We start from the raw sequence: 19,203 nt of genomic DNA, 5'->3' as shown, positions 1-19,203 counted from the left end.
TCTGAGCGTACCCCTTGAACTGTTCTCCGTTCACGGCTTGGTCTTCCACGTTTTGGGGACATGGCAACAGTCAAACTGGTAAGCACTTGATATGAACATCACTAAGCAACTCTTGACTCTCCCTAGCAACGCTGTTGGCTGAAGCACAACACTGCCGCTAGACCTAACAAGAATTTTGACCCTGCCTGACAGGTCATTCAGTGTATCAAACTTACATTTTGTGATTTTACGATGGTGGTGAGGATGTACCAAATCTAATGACACCAAAATCATCTACCAAAGCTCACGCAACGGGGTCAGAGTGCGGTGTAGGCTTTTTTTATATTTGGTTTGCATTGTACGAAACCAAACTCATCTCATTAGCCTTCATTCATATCTGCCTCATGGTTTCTGTTAAAAAGAAACCCCAATGCAGAAGACATATGGGCAGTGACTGACGGACCCCACTGACTTATAATGGGGTCCATCGTGTTTCACCACACTGTGTGTCATTTAATGGGTTAATGACATGACCTGAAACAGAGTGGTGGTATTGTTCCATCTCCCTTATTTGCATATTACCCAGAGGATCATGAATGGCCTTCTGAGTCTCCTCACTCACCGTATAGGTGCTCTCCCTAAGGAGAAAAGATAGCGTTTCTATAACAGACTCCGATGTAGCCTTCAATACAAATGTAAACATAGCCGAAAGGTACCTTTACAAGGAGCAACTATCGTTCAGAAAGTTACTCCAAAAAGTTTGGTTGATTTTACACAGAGCTAAAATTATGAATATGTCGGAAAACACGATATAAACATTCAATCCCGCCCTCATATTGCGCTCCTCACATGTGAGTTCCCCAGGGATGCAAGGTGGTTTCATGGCAAAACAGCCTCACTTCACTTCAGAGAAGAAGCAATCAGCCGTGGTGGAGGATCCCAGAGTTTCTCCCATTGTTCTCTAGCAGACCTCTTCTCACATCATGTGCACCTTCCATGCACACCTAGCACATGGTGCGATGCTGCTGTCAGCCCCATTAAAACAATGGGTGCTGCAATGCGAGAGCACGCAGAAAGATAGACCACGCAGCTATAAGTTTTCTGCATAGCATCACATCACCGTGTCATGCAGGAAAACCTCACTCATGTATATGACCCAATGCAAAAGAATACAGTCCATCTCACAACGTACAAATCCCACAATTTTGATGTCTGCGTGTAGGCAGCCTAAAGCAGTTTACACACGACCGAGAAGATGAGAGATGGGACATGGTCTATTTCACTGAGCAATGCCTGAAAAACACCTCGCATCCCCAGGTACATCACACATTCATGAGCGCGATATCGGGCCCGATATCACACTTGCCTGAGTGTAGGTAGCCTAATGCATTTTAGAGGGTAGATGCGTGTTCTAAAGATAAGCTACACAATACATAATGTATCTTTAGACTGACAATCAGTGGAAGCCCTATAATGTCCCCAATGTAAATAGAGTTGAAGTCAAGCCCCATAGATTTTGAATGGAGCAGCAGTGTGAATGCTTGGCTGCTGCTCTTATTGAAACAGGAAATGCAGGAGCCCTATTCGGGCTTGGCCTCCACTCCATTTACATTGGGGACATTAGACTCCCATCATATCAATCAGTGGGGGTCCCAGTGGTCGGGCCCACATCAATCTAGCAATTATCACCTATCCAGTGGCACTGGCATTGATAAATTCCCCCACTGTCAGTCTTACTAATATTTTATCGCACAGTAATCCCATGATAATCTTATGAAAGTTTTATAGTTTGCAACTATCAGGGTTTAAACACATTACTGTAGGCCAACCATGCTCGCCAGTACTGAGCGTAGTTGCACCTGAATGAGGGATTTTTTTGTCTCCCTCCCCAGATTTTCAAGTTCCGCGACACAGTGCAGCAGTTTGAAAAAAGCTGCGGGAAGATAGAAGCTGCCCAATTTTCCCCTACATAATGTATTCACTATGTCCGGTAAAGATAGGGCAAATCCTATCTTTTCTCTGATGTAGTATTCAGAAATCCCAGCAGTGAAAACGAAACCATTGAACTCCTGTTGAAATCAGTGGTTTCATCTTGTCCCGTTATACGACCAAGATTATCACGGCCACATAAGGGGAGAAATTCACGCTCATGTGTTTAAGCCCTCAGGCCTCGTTCAGACGAGCTTGTATTTGTGCGCGTGTATGTGCGCACATAACCATGCATCTATTAGAACCTTTGAACTCACCATTGGAAACCAAATGTCTGTCTTTTACAGACATGCAAATTCGCACACCTGCAAAAGATATGACATCCGCACGCCGGGAAGATCCGTGCTGCACATAAATATTTCCTGTGAGGAGTCCCCACAGCACTGTCAGTGTTCAGTATATAATCCTCTCCCTGAAAATCATCCCTAGTTTGTGTAAAAAAAAAAAAAAAAAAGTGTATATATATATATATATATATATATATATATATATATATATTACACATGCACTCACCTCTCCGCCGCTGTCGTGGCTCGGCGCGTCTAGCCGCTTGTCTGACCCCTGCCTCCTGAAAGGGTTGTGTCTGATTGGCTGAGTACTCAGCCAATCACAGGCAGCACTCAGCCATTCATTGAATGACAGCTGAGTGCTACCTGTGATTGGTTACAGCGCTCAGCCAATCAGACACAGCCCTGTCAGGGGGGGGGGGGGGGTTAAATCCCCTCCTGCTGAAAGAACTTCAGAGCAGTGCCGGAAACCAAGCGGCTAGATGTGCAGAGCCCCGACAGCGGCGGAGAGGTGAGTGTATATGTGAGATATATAAATAAATAAATTTTTTTTTTTTTTTTTTTTTACACAAGCTAGGCATGATTTTCAGGGAAGGGCTTATATTTCAAGCCCTTCCCCAAAAATCACTGCGGTTGGTGCATGCAGCCCATTACTTTCAATGGGGCTGCATGCACGTTTACGCGTTTTTCAGCACATCCAAGCAGCGCTGCTTTTTGCGCAGCACAGATGTGTGCAAAACAACGCTCGTGAACAAGGCCTAAGGCTCCAATAAGTGTCTTAGGAGTCCGAAAATTGGGGATATGTGCCCATACAGCAGCACAAAGAATTCCTCTGGCTCTATACTACAGAGCTACAGGCACGCCACATCCCACTGCTTCTAGGAGAGAGTATCTATCCAAGGTTGCATCCAATTAAACATGATAAGTTTTTTATAGGTCTTACCGTACATATGAATATGTCAGAAAAGCCCTCAAGGCTCTTACATATCTGTAAACCGGCGGTATGTTTACCCATGGCGATTCTTCTTTGTGCTCTTTGTTTATATCTGCTGATAACTGCACTTTGTAGTACATGTAATTATGGAGGACACAGTTTTTCCTACAACCCACCGAGTTTAGTGTTATTCTTTCTTGCGTTTTTAGGGGGAGTTCTTGCATTGGCTTCTCTAAAGGACATGAAAAACACCAGGAAAAATGCATGTTAAAAATGTGCACATAAAAAATGGCGACCAACAAATGCTTGTAAAAAATGCATATAAGTTATAATTAAAAAGAAAAAAAAAAAGTATCTTTTAGGCTAATTTCATATGGGCGAGCACGACCATAATACTGGGCCTGGTATTGCACTCAGAAACGTGTTAATTCCCTGTGGATGCGAGGCATTTTTGACACAAAAATGCCTTGCATCCCTTCAGAGAAGTAGTGATCCTCTGGAAACCTCACATCGCATCACACCCGTGGGCACCTCGCACGCCGTGCAATGTTTTTACCAGCCGCATTGAAAACAATGGGCAAGATGTTCCGAGGGAATGCCCAAACATAAGATATGCCCAATTGCTCATGTGTAAGACGGCATTCAAAAGAGTGGGGTTCATATTCGTGCCCCTCGCAATGCACAAATCTCTTGCGATTTTCTTGACTGTGTGAAAGCGGCCTTACAGTAGGAAAAAAAAGATACAAAACAGTGTGTGAAGGAAGGCTATAGATGGTCATGCATACATAGAAGTAGGTTGATGGTTGACCAACCATCGGTTCACAGATGCAACCACACACATTTTGTTCCATATTGGCCATCACAGTTGCTCACATTGGCCAGACCTGTTTAGTGTCACTGGACGAGGGACGAACAAGATTTCTGGGAACATTCTTTTAAAAATGTAATCAATGGACGAAAGATCTTTTGTCCAACTATTTAGAATTCTAAATGTTGCCAACTTGTTTCCAGACCATCATCAGTCAGCTGAAACACTCATCTGCTGTTAAATATCACCTAATGAACTATCGCTTTGGTTGAAATCATCCATTTTCATCAACTTTCGTCTAATGTACATGGAGGTCTTTTAGAAAACTCAATTTTTTGGGAAATCGTTCCTGTTTTTTTAACCCTTTTGAGTCCAAGGCCTTCAGACATCCGAATTGCCATCGCAAATTTTCAGTTTTTGAAATGTGACATTGTAGAGGGTCATATATTTTAAGTTAGACTACAATTATATTAAAAACATGGACTTTATGCGAGATCTAACATTATCAGGATTTGTAATTTTATGCAAAACCCCTAGCAGAGAATTTTTTTAGGCACAAGAACTGGGAACTAAATAAAAACTTAAAGGTAATAATTTGTGTGGATTTAATCTAGTATATTTCTGTTATGGATGTAATATATGGGTCCATGACATCATTATACACTGCATCCACGAGATTTAGAATGGTCTCGAGTGTTGGCAGGTTGGGGAAGAAGTTACAAAATGTTTTATTTCATAGGCTTTTCACTATTTTTCTTGCTATTTTGTAATGGGTTGGAGGGACCTGGGATAATGTGATCAATATTCTGTATACAGATCATAGATAATACCGATCTAATACTTGTTGGCCATTAAATTACTATTAGCAGTGGAATGCTGGGAGGACCAAGGTCATGTACTCCCAGCATCAGAGGCGTAATTTGAATCTTCAGGGCCCCAATGCAAAACCTAACAGGACCCTCAACTATAATGCTTTTAATTCATAGTACTGGGCTCCCTTTATGGAGAAGAGAGGCCTTATGGACCCCCTAAGGCTCCTGAGTCTGGGTGCAATCGCATCCCTTAGCATTACACCTCTGCCCAGCATGCTCCTCCCCAATTACTATTGAAGACTCCTGACGCCATTCGACGTCCCATATTTCCATGGCAATGGCACAAATGCAGGAAGAAATTTTTGGCCATTCAACTCATGGGTCATTTGGAGTCATTTCAGCTCCTCGTCACTTCAGGAGGATCAGGATGACAGGGTATCAGCCTGAAGTCTTTAATGGCAAAGGCCTATACAGTGCGAATTGCCCTGGAGAGGACTACATATATGTACATTCCAGAGACATGGGGGATTGAAAGAACAAACGTAAATGATGAACATGGTCTTGTTTGACTGCATGCATCAGCAACGTTCTCAATAGACCCTTCCATTTCTCATGTGTGATAGTGTTATGGTGTCTCTTCCTCAATCCCCTACTAAAACAATCATCGACATCTATCATTTAATTCCCTGCATAGTGTTTGCCTCTAATTATACCAGCTGTAATAATCTGGTCTAAATAATCACATTATGACTGCATAATCTACATAATCAGCAGCTCATTTTTATATAAATCCTCAGCCGAGCATCCTAACCGGCACTGTCGAATGTCAGTGCAAAAAAGTTGCAAATTCTAGACTATTAGATTAAAACCCAGTTCAAACACTGCAACCCCGATTTAGCTAAAGGGGTTATGCAATATTAAAAAGGGTCTACTTTTTTAGAAACCACACCACTCTTGTACATGTGCTGTATATGGTATTGCAACTCGGGGCTAAGGCTGCATTCACACAGAATTATTCCCTACGCTGTGCCTTTCCATCTGTTTTACTACTTAGTTATAGAATAATAGTTTAAGTTATAGTTAATAGTTTAGTTATAAAATAATAGTTCATTGAGGAGCAGAACTCACAGTCTCTACTACCTGCAGCATCTCCTCATGTCCGTCTGTGCAGAAGCAGCTCTTATATTCTTCTCCCAGTCTTCTCTACAGGACATACAGAATCGTCTCCAGTGAGGTCATCCTGCTGTTAATAAAGGTAACGGTAGAAAACTATCCTGTAGAGAAGACGGGAAGAAGAATATAAGAGCTGCTTCTACATTGACAGATGTAAGCCGACTGTAGACTCACCGGATGGGTTGGAGGACGGGATGAGCTGCAGCTGATGAACCATTTTTTTGGAAATAGTCCAGGTTATAGGGGTTTCACAGCATTGTGGCTGCAGAACAAAACAAGCTGCCCAGCTAAATGATCATTCACTCAACTTTTGCTGGCAAACTTAGCAACAAACAGTATCATCAATGCAGGTGGTCACTAGTCTGGTGGCAGCAGCGTATGGCAAATACCTTGGTTTGCTGGACGCTTGGTCTTGAGCTGTAGGGTTACTCTCATGGTCATACTCCCTAGCAGAACTTCTGGCTTGTCCACCGGTGGACCGCTCAATGCTCTTTAGGGAAAATACCACAATGTTGGCTGTGTCTTCACAACTAGGACTAGCTGCACCACACATGGGAGCACAGAAGACCGTTCTTCTACATATCAAACTAACTCTGCTGCCCTGTCAACAACAGCTCTGGCAGGAAACAAAAACTTATAAAGACTCTTTGTACATACTGAGTTGCCCATGCCATACTGTGCTGCACATCATTCACAATGCTCTGCCATACTTCTTAAAGTGATTGAACATCATTGTAAGAACTTGGTAATAAACTTTATAATAAAGCTCAGAATAGGTTCCAGTCTCAAGATTAAGTTTACGTCTGCATCAGCTAGATAAAGTGCAAACACATATATGGGGATAATCTGCCCATGTAGACCCTCACACTGACATGATGAGATGCTGCAGGTAGAAGTACTGTATAAGCACTGCTCCTTAATAACTGCACCGATCCCTGCTTCTTTAGCAGATTTACTTATGCAAAACAGAAATTCCTCCATAGTCAGCGGGAATTAAAAACCAAAAACTTTATTTGTACAGGAAGATAAAAGATTGTACTATATACATAGCATAACGTAATATGAAAATATGCAGCTAGTTAAACCCTTGAAGGGAGTCATTGGAAAACCGGGAATAGATCAAGTGCACATAAACATGGATAGCTCTATGACTGCTAGAAATATCCCAAAAAGAGAATTCTAGAAATGAAATTTAGGATAAATAAACACAAGAAAAATCTTTTTGAAAAACAAAAGTGGTTCAAAGCACAAGTATGAATCTCCCTATAATTACTACAGATAACATAAAAAGGTGGTAGAAATGAAATAGAGGATAAATAAGCACAAAAAGGGGGGCAGAGTGAGGGAGGGGCAACAGTAAAAAACAGGGAAGGGGAAAAAAAGAGAATTAATGCATTGGTTAAATACTTATAGGTATTAATAAAACTACAACAAATCAAATCAAGTTTTGTATTTGAATCCCTGCTGATGCCGGAGGACTTTTGTATTGCTCAGTGTCTCCTTGCCCCGGCAGTTGGCTGTGTTTCCATGCTTCATAACCTTTTATCAGTAAGCCGACTAGATTTCTTTAGCTTGGTTTGATAGTGACTTAGCTATGTGGGGCTGACAGATTGGTCATTTTTTGACCAAGCCGCTCAAGGATTTATGTCCTGAACTGCCACAATGGTATCCATATGTTTTACCAGCATTTGTGAACATTTGGGGTTTACAAATTGGCATTTAATGGTGTAATTTTGCCTATTCTTGTTCATGGCATGTGGGATGTGTTCATGCACTGTTACTAGTACAGTAGTGGTGGCCATCTACCGAAACCTATGTGAATTACTTACAATCAATTTTACCAGCCTTTTAACACAGAAGGCGATTGGTATTACATAACTGTACATTCAAGGTAGTACGGATAACTGCCATATCGATTCCCACAATAAACTACTCTTTGAAAACAGGAACCACAAACATAAGGGGCTCCTGACCTAAGCTGTAAAGCTTGGTCAGGAGCCCCTTATGTCGAGAGAAGAAAACATGTAATGTAAATACAAGATCAGTAGAACAAAATTTTCTTTGTACTGTAGCTTGTTGGTAGACTGATGGCTATATGACTGATTCGGCCATTGGACGGTATCTACTATGATATGTACGATGCTATATATATATATATATCTCCTACCACAGATAGGCTCTGGTCACCTTTTCTAGTTGCTCTTCAATCTTCAAAAATTGTTATTTTGTTTTCATTTAGTGAAAGGAATTAAACTATGGCATAATGGAATCCTACTCTAATGCACTGAGCCGAGTACAAGAAGAACATCTGCTCAGCTGCTTTTAGTGAAAATAGAAATGACAACCTGCAAATGAGACATTTCCATGAATAGAGATCATTTTGCAAATGGCTTTTAAATACACTGCTTCTGAAAACCAAATTGCAATCAGTTTGCTTCAGTCAGCAGAATATTTTAAGAAAAGCTTTTAACAACATTGGGATAACAAACAAACAGATTTCCCCTTGCCAGAAAAAAGCTTTAGATAATGTACTTAGTGTCCTTATTAAAATGTTAAAGGAATCCCCAAGTGGAGGAATGACTTCATCAAGTCTCTGGAGATTTATAGAAAACCTGCAGTAAAATCCCATATACATTACAATGCCTTCATTTCAGGGGGCTGTCTAAGAGGGCAAGAAAAAAAGGCCCAAAATGTAATAAAATGAAAATAGGTTTCATCTGTTAAACCCCCATCACACAAGCGCCGATGCTCTGGTGCTTCTCCGCTGGTCTTCGTACACCTTCCCACCAGAATTTATACAAAAGAGATTAGAGAACTACCAGAGCAGCAGTGTTGGGTGGTGGAACTAGCGGGGATTATATAGGTGGTTAATGTTTTGTTTTTTCTATTTTGCATTACATTTTCTGCTCTCCGCTTTTTTCTGCTCTTGAATGCCTTGAACAATATTGCACTGATTCATGTTTTTATTATATTTAAAACATCTTTATCTGCAGATTAGCACTTTTGCCTTGCAGCAAAAGGATCTGCGGTTTGAAACTGGCCAAGACAACCTTTGCTTGGATTCTGTATGTTCCATAATGCAGCAGTGGGTTTCTTCTTGTTAGAGGGGTTCTGTCATTAAAAAAGAAAAATTCTTGATTCAGATCTTAACCTCACCAATCTTCTCCTGTCTCCTGGAGTCCAGGGGGGGGGGGGGTCACTTCACCTCCAGCTGCCCGATTCTTCATCCTGTGAGGTTACATACATTGGTTGGCAATTTTCTGCCTGCCCGGCAATATACATTACATCACAGCTCAAAGGCCAGCAGCCTTAATTACAAGATGGCCAGCATGTGGTAAGGTGACACAGGACACCGCAGCAGCAGCTCAGCCAGGAAAAGGTGTGGTAAGGAGAAGGGGGGGGGGGGGGAATAGGAGAGTCTAGATTTTTTTTTTCATGACAAAACCTCTTTAAGTACTTATAAGAAAATATATACACAAATGTAATTATATATAAATATATATAAATTGCGATTGTTAGGTAACCTATCTATGCAAAGAGCTATGTCCATCTGCTACCTACTAGTCCTGATGAAAACATATTCCCTCTGATTCCAATCAGATGCAGTGTTGTCACAGAAGTATTATGTGGGGGTAAATCAACATATGTGCAGCCCATATCATGAAGCAGACAAAACAAAACATTTATTAAATATAAGTCATGAGAAAAATTGAATACTCCATTGGAATTCTATGGTATTACATGTTAGGATATATTTTTTAAAAATGTGGTCTTTAGAAGACCTTAAAATTAGGTAAATACAACTTCAAATGAATAAAAGCACATGACAAATTATACCACATCATTATTTATTTAAAGAGTTGTTGCACTTTCAACTAACTTTTGATAACTAAGTTTTTGCAGTTTGCTGGTCCGGAGCATTCAGGCGTGTATTAACAAAATGCCAAGGAAGAAATACATTAGCAATAATCTTAGAGAAGCAATTGTTGCTGCCCATCAATCTGGGACGGGTTATAAGGCCCTTTCCAAACAATTTGGAGTCAATTATTGTACTGTTAGAAAGATTATTCTCAAGTAGAGAACATTCAAGACAGCTGACAATCTTCCCATGAGTGGCCTTCCAGCAAATTCACCCCAAGGTCAGACAACGCACTGCTCAGAGAAATTGCAAAAAACCCAACAGCTACATCTCAGATTCTAAAGGCTTCAGTTAGCAAGTTAAATGTTCAAGTTCATGACAGTACAATTAGAAAACGACTGAACAAGCTTCTACATTTCTAAAAAGAACATGGCATGCAAGATAAAGTGTAAAAGTTGCATCTGAATAAAACCACAAGACTTCTGGAATAATGTCCTTTGGACCAAAAGTGGACATGTTTGGCCGTATTGTCCAGCACAATGTTTGACCAAAATGCAACACAGCATAACCTCAGATGAACAACAACAAATAACACCATATCTTTATTTAACAAAAATGCAGAAGTAGAGTGTGAAGAATTAAGTACACCCTTACTGCTTGCATAGGAATTAAGACGGTAAGTAGTATGTTTGACCATACTGCCCAGTGCCCTGTTTGGTGGAAACTAAACACAGCGTATACAACTATTAAGCACTGTAGTGGAGAGGTGATGATTTGGGCTTGTTTTGTAACCACAGGACCTGGACGCATTTTAGCCTTTTACTCCCCACTTCTACATGAGCCAACCTAAACAACCAATCACCATGAATCAGCCAACTCAAATAACCAATCACTGTGAATCAGCCAACCCAAACAACCAATCTCGGGGAATGAGTAAATCCAAACAATCAATCAGGTTGCGAATGGTGTGCATTTGGGGAGTAATATAGATATATACGACCTGGACTCCTTGCAGTGATTAAGACGGCCATGAACTCCTATGTATACCAAAGTATTCTAGAGTCAAATGTAAGGCCATCTATCTAAAAGCTAAAGCTTGACTGAAACTGGGTCTTGCAACAGGACAATGATCCCAAGCACACCAGCAAATCTACATCGCATGGCTGAAAAACAAAAGGTGTTGCAATGGCCCAGTCAAAGTACAGAACTCAACCCAATTGAATGCTCTAGTGGGACTTTCAGAGAGCTGAATACTCACAAACCTCAATGAACTGAAGCAACATTGTAAAGAAGAGTGGACCATAATAGTATAAAAGACTGTGAAACTCATACACACAACAATTCCTTCAAGTTTTTGTTGCTAAAGGTGATCCTACAAGCTATTGATTATGGGGAAGGAGGAGGGGGGGTTAGGTACTTAAATGTTTCACATACTACTTCTGCATTTTGGCCTAGTTTTTATTAAATAATGACACTGTAATTTGCTATGTGGTTTTTATCTGATTTTGCATTTATCTAATTTTAAGACGTTCTAAGGACCAGATTTTTTGCATTATATCCTGATATGCGAAGCCATAGAATTCTAAGAGTGTGTACTTATTTTTAATGTTCATTCATGAATAAAACTATCTATAAGATATTTCCACCCTCTACTAACCAACCTCATTCTGACATCTCCATCTCACTGTGTGGCAACACCATAACTCCCAGACAGCACGCCTGCTGCCTTGGGGTTATATTAGACTCAGATTTCTCATTTACCCCCTATATCCAATCTCTGGCCCGAACAGGTCAGCTGCACCTCAAGAACATCGCAAGAATCTGTCCTTTTCTCATTGTGGACACGCTAAACCCGCTCACTGTTGCCCTCATCCACTATCGGCTCAATTATTACAACTCACTGATCGGCCTCCCCCGTGCCAGACTCTACCCTCTCCAATCTGTCCTGAATGCGGCAGCCAGGCTCATTTTCCTGCCCAGCCACTACCCGGACGCTTCTGCCCTGTGCCAGTCACTGCATTGGCTAAACACAGAATTCAATTTAAATTCACTACCTACATCCATAAAGCTCTTCATAGCACAGCGCCACTGTACATTGCGGAGTGGAGGGTGCAGGCTGGGTGGTGGATTGAGAGGAGGGCGGCAAACAAAATCAGACTGAGTGCCCTTTTAATTCGAACCTCTCATTCCCACCTCCAAGACTTCTCCAGGACTCACAAAACTTCAGGCATGCCCTAAAAACGCACCTCTTCAGAGAGCCATACCATATCTCCTAAATCAAACCCCTCTGTACTCCACCTAATAACATGCTCCCTGTCCTAGTGACTGCAATCCCCGCTAGCCGCCATCAACCACCCCCTGCAGTCACAACGATTTAGCCTCTATACGGCCTTACCATTGTCTATGTGTATAGCATCCCTCACTCGCCACCTCACCATACCATGCACATCTCCAGCCCCTTTATCTTCTGCATCACCTCATTATCTGTAGTATGTAAGCTCATTGGAGCAGGACCCTCACCCCCTACTGTTTCCATTAACTGATTACTACATGTAACTGGGGGTTTTGTATTTTTGTACTTTTGTCTTTCTATATCCCCCTGTTTTTGTAAGCGCTGTGGAATATGTTGGCGCTATATAAAAATTATTATAGAGAAAGGACAAGCATCAAATTAATTTACAAAGCAAATACAAAAAATAAGGAATATCAAGACTTATCAATACCAATAAATCCTAGTTAGATAGTGTGTAAAAATTGAATGATCTAACTAAATCTCTGATGGAATACACTAATTAGCAGATACATATTGGAGGTCATCTGTGTAGCCACAGATATCCAAAAGTTTAGGGGTTAAAGATTAAATACTTTTCCTACTATATGCTACTGCTACACAGACCTTATGACAGAGTATCCTCCTTGATGAGGGTGACCCTGTCAAAATCATTGAACGGAACAACAACAACCTAATACTTCCCATGGGTAAAATACTGAATACGTTTCATCCTATGACAGGACTCATCAGGTGAAGTTTTACCAAGGGTACAGCAAAGGATACTAAAAATCCTCTCTGATGGATCGTCAGCACTAAATGCCACTCCCAAAGTGTCAGGTAGTTCACCAAGATATATGTTAACTGCTCCCAGAATGCTAAAAAGTTACGGTAATGTATATAAACTGCTCCTGAAATGATGGGCAGTGGCATATATTTTTTGACGTATCCAGGTGCCATTGATGCACAATCTTATAGATATACAAGGCCTGCCCCTTTTTCTGTCTTGTTATACAGTGCTGATCAGTATTGCAAATCCATGCTACCTCCGTCACAAAATTGTCAGGAGCCACAAACGTGGCCATAAAGCCGACTCAGATGCTAGTACTTCTAACCATCTGCACAATTCAGCAATGCATTCTAAAGCCAAAGATTGGTTTGAAGCAGGGGGAGTCGCAAAAGTAGCCACCACAGATATACAATGGACCTGCAAAAGTCTCATTATATCAGTTACGCTTCCTTTGATCACTACAAGAACAGTGGGACCCATGAAGAAATTTGAGTGGCCAAAGCAGGATCCTGCGCTGTAAAACGGATCTGGAGCAGATTGTACATGCTGACCAGCGCTGACCCTCAGGGATGCGTGCGTTTATCAGACCCAAACCAAACCAGCTGCTTACCACTCAGGGTATTTTACGTCTGCTTAAATCCAAAAATAAACAGTGTGCAATGAGTTTTGTCTTGTTATACAGTGCTGATCAGAATTGCAATCCCATGCCACCACCATCACAAAATTGTCAGGAGCCACAAACCATAAAGCCGACTCAGATGCCAGTACATCTAACCATCTGCACAATTCAGCAACGCATTCTAAAACCAAAGATTGGTTTGAGGTAGGAAGTGTCACAAACGTTGCCACCACTGGTATATAGTGAAACTGTCAATGTCTCATGAAATCAGTTACACTTCCTTTGATCACTGCAAGGACAGTGGGACACAAAGAGAAATTTGAGTGTCCAAAGCAGGACAATTAATTCTGTCTAGGTGTCAGATAGCTGCACACTGCGCTGGGAAACCTTTGTGGACTCTGTGGATGTATGATGCTTCGACCAGCACGTTTGCTGAACTGTAGTGGTGAACCTCTTTAAAATTGGTGGCGAGAACCTGGAGGCGGCCCTGGTTAAAAAATTGTTTTTACAGAGCCTATAGGGCCCTCTGAAGAATTGGTTGTTCAGCATGCTGACATGCTGGTTTAGGAGAAGGAGGAGGAGGAGGAGGAGGAGGAGGAGGAGGAGGAGGAGGAGGAGAAAGATCAGAGAAGGATAGACCAAGCTACTTCTATCAACGGGACACACCCTTGGGCCTATTATGCAAATGCTTTCAGCAAAAAACAAATAAAAGAATGAAAAACGAGAGTAGTTTTGTTAGTTCTGTATAGAACCAGTAACAGTATGCAGTATACAGCCGGGATGCTTGTGAATGCTTTGTGCACACTACTGGTCCCAGGCAGCCAAATTGATGATGCACACACTGAGAGAAGTTGTAGTCCTAGAAAGAACTGTTGGGTTTCAATAATTCCAATCCCATGCCACCTTCGTCACAAAATTGTCAGGAGCCACAAACGTGGCCATAAAGGTGACTCAGATGCCAGTACTTCTACACATCTGCACATTTCAACCACCCATTCTACAACCAAAGATTTTTGTACCCAGAGTGCAGGTGAAGCCCTGAAACATTTGTTTACCAAGAGTATAGGTGAACCCCTGAAACATTTGTTGACCAATAGTATAGGCAAACCCGATAGATTTGTGGACCAAGAGTATAGGTGAACCACTGAAACAATTGCTTTACCAAGAGTATAGGCGAACCCCTAAAACATTTGTGTACCAAGAGTATAGGCGAACATCTGAAAAATTGGTTGACCAAGAGTATAGGCGAACCCCTAATAGATTTGTTGACCAAGAGTATAGGCGTACCCCTGAAAAATTGGTTGCCCAAGAGTATAGGCGAACCCCTGAAACAATTGCTTTACCAAGAGTATAGGCGAACCCCTAAAACATTTGTGTACCAAGAGTATAGGCGAACATCTGAAAAATTTGTGTACCAAGAGTATAGGTGTACCCCTAATATATTTGTTGACCAAGAGTATAGGCGTACCCCTGAAAAATTGGTTGCCCAAGAGTATAGGCAAACCCCTGAAACAGTTGTGTACCAAAAGAATAGGTGACCCCCTGAAACATTTGTGTACCAAGAGTATAGGCGAACCCCTGAAAAATTTGTTTGCGAAAAGTATAGGTGAAGGCCAGAAGAATTTGTGTACCAAGAGTATAGGTGTACCCCTGAAAACTTTGTTTACCCAGAGTGTAAGGCAGGAATTAAAAAAGAAAAAAAAAAAAAAGAAAGAAAATACAGCTCGTAGTTGCTTAATTTGCTAACAGAGCCTGGTGGTAGCCCTCCGAAAAAATTAGTTTTTACATAGCCTTTTGGCCCTCTGAAGAATTGGCTGTTCAGCGTGATGACATGCTGGTTTAGCAGGAGAAGGAAGATCAGAGAAGGATAGACCAAGCTACTTCTCCCCTTTTTTGGGGTGATGGAGTGCATGGTTCTCCTGTTCCAGCTTAAAAAATCTTTATGCTATGCCGCTTTCCACCGGTGAAGAAGAGAAGTCTGGGGAAATCCAGCCTTTCTTCATCTTAATGAGTGTAAGATTGTCAGCGCTGTCAGTTGACAGGCGGGTACATTTATCTGTGATAATCCCCCCAGCAGCACTAAACACCCTCTCTGATAAGACACTAGTGGCAGGGCAGGCCAGCACCTCCAAGGCATACAGCACAAGTTCGTGCCACGTGTCCAGCTTTGACACCCAATAGTTGTATGGAGCAGAGGGATCACGGAGGACGTTGGTACAGTCAGCTATGTACTCCCTCACCATCTTTTTACGGTGTTCTCTGCTATTCAGCCTAGACTGGGGAGTGGTGACACAGTCTGGCTGGGGTCATAAAACTGGCAAAGGCCTTGAAGAGTGTTCCCCTGCCTGCGCTGGACATGTCACCTGTTTCCCTCGTCTCCCCTGCTAGTTGCCCACTGAACTATGTTCTCTACTGCTAGCGTTGTCAGATGGGAACTTTAGCATCAGCTTTTCCACCAGGGCCTTGTGGTATTGCATTACTCTTGTACTCCTTTCTTCTTCGGGAATGAGAGTGGAAAGGTTCTCCATATACCGTGGGTTGAGAAGGGTGAAAACCCAGTAATCCGTGTTGGCCAGAATGCGTCTAACATGAAGTCACTAGGAGGATGACCCTCAGTCTCCTCCGCCGCCTCCTCCTCCTCCTCAGCCCATACACGCTGAACAGATGTGAAGTAAGTAGCATGGGTACCCTCTGCAGTGTGGGCAGCAGTCTCTTCCCCCCTCTTGCTCCTCCTCCAATACGCACTGGGAAACAGAGGTGAGGGTGGTCTGGCTATCAAGCGACGTATAGTCACCCCCCCAATCTCCTGTTCTATCTACAAAGTGTAGGCCTTAATGCTTAGCAGTGACCTTCTCAGCAGGCAAAGCAGCGGGATGGTTACACTGATAATGGCCGAATCGCCACTCACCATTTGTGTAGACTCCTCAAAATTTCCTAAGACCTGACAGATGTCAGACATCCATGCCCACTCCTCTGTGAAGAACTGCAGAGGCTGACTACCACTCCAATGCCCATGTTGCAGCTGGTATTCAACAATGGCTCTACGCTGCTCGTAAACCATGGCCAACATGTGCAACGTTGAATTCCAGTGCGTGAGCACTTCGCACAGCAGTCAGTGCACTGGCAGCTGGAAGTGATGTTGCAGTGTCCAGAGGGTGGCAGCATCTGTGGTAGACTTTCTGAAATGTGCGCACATGTGAAGCACCTTGCTGAGCAGCTCAGACAAATTGGGGTAGTTTTTAAGAAAGCACTGAACCACAAGATTGAACACGTGGGCCACGCATGGCACATGTGTTAGTCCGTCAAGCTGCAGAGCCGCCACCAGGTTACGCCCATTGTCACACACGACCATGCCTGGTTGGAGGTTCAGCAGCGAAAGCCACAGATCTGTCTGCTCCATCAAACTTTGTAACAGCTCTTGGGCAGTGTGCCTCTTGTCACCTAAGCTCAGGAGTTTCAGCACGGCCTGCTGACGCTTCCCCACGGCAGTGCTGCAGCACCTCGAGCTACCGACTGAAGGCGACGTGCTCACACATGGTAATTGAGAGGTGGTGGAGGAGGATTTGGAGGAAGTGGCATAATACGCTGGAAAAACCATGACCAAGGTAGGACCCGCAATCCTCGGTGTGGGTAGCACGTGAGCGGACCCAGGGTCAGACTCGGTCCCAGCCTCGACCAGGTGAACCTGATGTGCCGTCAGGGAGACATAGTGTCCCTGCCCACCAGCACTTGTCCACGTGTCGGTGGTTAAGTAGACCTTCCCAGTAACCGCGTTGGTGATGGCATGGTTGATATTCCGTGACACGTGCTGGTGTAGGACGGGGACGGCGCAGTGGGAAAAATAGTGGCGACTGGGGACCGAGTATGGAGGGACAGCCGCCATCAGGTTGCGGAAAGCTTCTGTTTCTACCAGCCTATATGGTAGCATCTCCAGGCTGAGTAGTTCTGAAATATGCATGTTTAGCGATTGTGCATGCGGGTGGGTGGCAGCAGAATTCCACTTACATTATCGACAGCTGAGCGCTGCGCTGGGACACATTGGTGGAGGCAGTGGAGAACCGTGGAGGTGAGGGTGTGGGTGCAGGCTGGGAGACGCTCGTGCCTGTGTCCTGGGAGGGGGATTGGGTCTCAGTGCCAGGATGTGACACAGGGGAAGAGGCAGTGGTGTGACCCACAGGCGGTGAATGGCCTTCGTTCCACCTCGTCGGGTGCTTAGTAGAGATGAGTGAACGTACTCGTCCGAGCTTGATACTCGTTCGAGTATTAGCGTGTTCGAGATGCTCGTTACTCGTAACGAGTACCACGCGATGTTCGGGTTACTTTCACTTTCATCTCTGAGACGTTAGCACGCTTTTCTGGCCAATTGAAAGACAGGGAAGGCATTACAACTTCCCCCTGCGACGTTCAAGCCCTATACCACCCCCCTGCAGTGAGTGGCTGGCGAGATCAGGTGTCACCCGAGTATAAAATCGGCCCCTCCCGCGGCTCACCACAGATGCGTTCTGACATAGAGGAGGGAAAGTGGTATCTTGGTGGAGCTGCTATAGGGAGAGTGTTAGGAGTATTTTAGGCTTCAAGAACCCCAACGGTCCTTCTTAGGCCCACATCTAACCGTGTGCAGTACTGTGGAGGCTGCTTTTTGCAGTGTTGCACTTTTTTTTTTTTTGGTATATTGGCCGTGCAGAGCATTGCGCCCTGCAGTAATACTCCAGGGCCAGAAGCGCTTAGGCAGGGACAGAAGACATATTGATTGAATATAGGCAGTGGGCCTTTGCAAATACATTTGGGGAAAAAAATCTATTTGGGCTGCCTGTGAGTGTCCTCAGTGTTCTGGGTCTGTGCTGGGTGTAGTAGTTCTCCAAATTCATACGCAGCCAGCTAAGTGTTACAGCAGGCTTGCGCAAAATTATTTCCTGGCTCTGTCTGGGCTCTGAAATCACCGCTGTATTGCAGTCCACAGTGCAACACTCTGCAGTTCTTTGACATACTCCAGGGCCAGAAGCGCTTAGGCAGGGACAGAAGACATATTGATTGAATATAGGCAGTGAGCCTTTGCAAAAAAATTTGGGGAAAAAAATCTATTTGGGCTGCCTGTGACTGTCCTCAGTGTTCTGGGTCTCTGCTGGGTGTAGTAGTTCTCCAAATTCATACGCAGCCAGCTAAGTGTTACCGCAGGCTTGCGCAAAATTATTTCCTGGCGTTCCGTAAGCGAAGTCAGCCTCCAACCACAGGCCAATAAGTGGCACATTTAATTACAGCGTTCTGTTTCTGCACTACTGGTAATACAGCATGCTGAGGGGTAGGGGTAGGCCTAGAGGACGTGGACACGGGCGAGGACGCGGAGGCCCAAGTCAGGGTGTGGGCACAGGCCGAGCCAGTGCGGTGGCCAGGGGTAGAGGCAGGGCCAGACCGAATAATCCACCAACTGTTTCCCAAACCGCCCCCTCGCGCCATGCCACCCTGCAGAGGTCAAGGTGCTCTACGGTGTGGCAGTTTTTCACAGAGATGCCTGACGACCGACGAACAGTGGTGTGCAACCTTTGTCGCGCCAAGATCAGCTGGGGATGCACCACCACCAGCATGCGCAGGCATATGATGGCCAAGCACCCCACAAGGTGGGACGAAGGCCGTTCACCGCCTCCGGTTTGCACCACTGCCTCTCCCCCTGTGCCCCAACCTGCCAC

This window comes from Eleutherodactylus coqui, chromosome 5, assembly GCF_035609145.1.
Source record: "Eleutherodactylus coqui strain aEleCoq1 chromosome 5, aEleCoq1.hap1, whole genome shotgun sequence".
Classification (NCBI taxonomy): Eukaryota; Metazoa; Chordata; class Amphibia; order Anura; family Eleutherodactylidae; genus Eleutherodactylus; species Eleutherodactylus coqui.
Note: the sequence above shows the minus strand (reverse complement) of the source record.